Genomic DNA, 3,457 nt, shown 5'->3' with positions numbered 1-3,457 from the left:
TGTCCTCCCTCAGTGGCTTGTTCCCCAAGAGAGTAGCCGACAGTTTTCCCCAGTAGAGTTGCTTATGCAGTAGATTCTATTTGGATGATATCATTCTCCCTCAGTGGGTTGTTCCCCAGCGGAGTTATATGGATTTGCTTCTACAGCAGTTCGTGCTTATGCACCCTTTTGTTTCTCAGTTGACACTGGGATTCCCTTGCAGATATCTTGGGTTTTCTCTTGTTCCCCTACAGATTTGTCTTGGTGGCTGTTTTGCCCGTTGTGACTTTCTGTACCCTGATTGGGTTGTTTCCTGATATCTCGATCTCTCTGCTTCTTCAGCAGTACCCGCAGATCTTTGCTTCTCGGCATGTAGATCTCCGCAGATTGGCTCTCCAGCTGGTTTTTCCCCTGGAAGTATAATACCGGACGTTTTGTTCCCGAACCTGTTTGTGTTAGAACTGTCTGTTTTGTCAGCATTCATCAAACATAAATGACGCATATTCATGCATATTCATAAAACATTCAGATATTCATGTTGCATTTCTTGCCATATATCTTTTGTTCGTCGTGTCTCCTGCTATGGTGATATAGATCTCTTTACAGATCTCCCCAAGCAGATGTCGGGTGTTTGTAAATCTCTCCATATAGAGTCAACCCCATAAGCAGAAAATGTTGTCTTTTCTTCTGCAGTTCCCCACTGAGATATATCCTCGTGGATGACGGTTTCTTCCGTTTCCTCCCAACACATATATTGGGATGGATTTTCCTATTTGAGTTACATCCTCATTAGGACGTGTCTTGATTCAGTCTGTCTTTTCGGATCATTCCCGAATTGGCTATTTGTCAGATGTCTTGTGCTTCCCAGTGGGTTGTTCCCCAGCGGAATGTTTTTGGGCCTCTACCCTCATAACTGGTAGTTATAAGTCCTATCTTTTCCTGGCTTTCTTGACAGAATTTGTGGTTATACACCTTTTATTCTCCAGCCAGAGTTGTGGTTTTCTACCTACTACCCGGTAGTTGTAAATCCTATTTTTCTGCTCTTCAGCAGTTTGTGGTTTGTTATAACCCTATCTTGGTTTCCCGTGCGGATTTGTGATTTGTTCTATCCCCACGCGGAGTTTTTTGGTCTTCTACCCCGTATTCGGTAGATATAAACCCTAATTTTGTGGTTATCTTCATCTAGTCTTTGATGTTGATTTTCCTTTGCTTGTATAAGTTGCTCAGATCAGCACTTATATCCCTAGCAAGTCTTTTGTGGATAATTGCCGTATGCTAGCAATTTTATCCCCAGCGGGTCCTTTCACCTGTTGTCAGTGATTTGTTCCCCGGATCATTGGTTGTTTACCAATGCATCCCCAGCTAGTCCCTGTGGATAATTGCCGGATGCTTGCAATTTATCCTCAGCAGATCACCTTTCATTCACCCTTTTGTTGGTAATGTCTGTTGCTCCTGTTGATTGGCCATCATTATATACCTATTCTGGTATCCCGATGCCTTTCTTTTCGGATTTTATCCTATAAACAACCCAGTAACCGGTTCAGGATAATTTTCCATGCGAGTATATTATTCACGGTCTGCCGGTAATGAATAATATGTCTCATGCGCTCTTTGGTTGGAGTCCTTTGTTGATCTTCCCCAGTCGAGTAAGATTCGCATTCTTTGTAGAATTGAATATCCATCCTTTTAACAAGTCTGCTGTTCTAGCTTTCTTCAGGGTGATGAGTGTTTTGGAACACACACCAATTCACGCGTTTTTTGTCCATCCTTTTAACAAGTCTGCTGTTCTAGCTTTCTTCAGGGTGATGAGTGTTTTGGAACACACACCAATTCACGCGTTTTTTGTCCATCCTTTTAACAAGTCTGCTGTTCTAGCTTTCTTCAGGGTGATGAGTGTTTTGGAACACACACCAATTCACGCTTTTTGTCCATCCTTTTAACAAGTCTGCTGTTCTAGCTTTCTTCAGGGTGATGAGTGTTTTGGAACACACACCAATTCACGTCTTTTTATCCATCCTCTAACCAGTTTGCGTTTTGGATGATGAGTGTTTTGGAACACACACCAATTCACGCGTTTTTTGTCCATCCTTTTAACAAGTCTGCTGTTCTAGCTTTCTTCAGGGTGATGAGTGTTTTGGAACACACACCAATTCACGCGTTTTTTGGCCATCCTTAAACAAGTCTGCTGTTCTAGCTTTCTTCAGGGTGATGAGTGTTTTGGAACACACACCAATTCACGTTTTTTGTCCATCCTTAAACAAGTCTGCTGTTCTAGCTTTCTTCAGGGTGATGAGTGTTTTGGAACACACACCAATTCACGTTTTTTGTCCATCCTTTAAACAAGTCTGCTGTTCTAGCTTTCTTTCGGATGATGAGTGTCTTGGAACACACACCAATTCACGCTTTTTGTCCATCCTTTAAACAAGTCTGCTGTTCTAGCTTTCTTTCGGATGATGAGTGTCTTGGAACACAAACCAATTCACGTCTTCGGACTTTATCCTATAAACAACCCAGTAACCGGTTCAGGATAATTTTCCTTTCGAGTATATTATTCACGGTCTGCCGGTAATGAATAATATGTCTCATGCGCTCTTTAGTTGGAATCCTTTATTGCTTTCCCCTCAGAGTAAGATTCGTATTCTTTGTAGAATCGAATATCCATCCTATAAACAAGTTTGCTTTTCTAGCTCTCTTCAGGATGATGAGTGTATTGGAAGTGAAATCCAATTCACGCTTTGGTCGGTCACCTATTATATACCCAGTAACCGGTATCCTTGGTGTTCCTTCCTATTTTTTGTTACCCTTATACCAGTAACATCTCATTTGTTTGTTGCTTCCTCAGTGAAGTTTTCTTTTTGCTTCTCCCCAGGAGTCAGCTTGTATCTCTCCAATGGATTTATTTTCCTTTGGAATTCTTTTCCCCAGTGTGAGTTCTTCACTCCCCAGTGAGTTCTCCAGTCTGTTTTCTGTATTTCCTAATCAGAGTCGTGTCTTGTTCACGCTATATCAGTTTTGTTTATCCCCAACTAGAGTCTTGTCAGAGTCTCTGTTCCTGGTGAGTGTATTACTCCGATGGATCGTTTTTTCTTCTGTGTGAATCATATTCCCCACAGAGTTTGTGTCTTTTGCATACATACATTTGCATCATGAGGTCTCTTAGGGACCAAAATTTGTCTCATTACTGTTATTTAAGCCCATTCTACCGCGTCGAGATGAAGATTTCTAAACTTCACTTCTCCGGCTAGAATGACCTTAAATAGGGGCATCTGTAAGACCCCAATTTTGGCCCTAAGATCCCTCATGGCCCATATCATATCATATCATGGCCTCAAGGATCATTGCATGCCCTAGCTTCCCTCCTTGTGGGTAGGTTGCCTTGTGAGTTTGATTCTTGATCACCAAGCATACTTTGCATTTGTATATCTTTGCCTTTCATATGTTTACTAACCAAAAAGTACAAAAATATTGTCAGTTTAAC

This window comes from Lathyrus oleraceus, chromosome 4, assembly GCF_024323335.1.
Source record: "Lathyrus oleraceus cultivar Zhongwan6 chromosome 4, CAAS_Psat_ZW6_1.0, whole genome shotgun sequence".
In the NCBI taxonomy this organism is placed as follows: Eukaryota; Viridiplantae; Streptophyta; class Magnoliopsida; order Fabales; family Fabaceae; genus Lathyrus; species Lathyrus oleraceus.
This window is presented reverse-complemented; position numbering follows the sequence as displayed.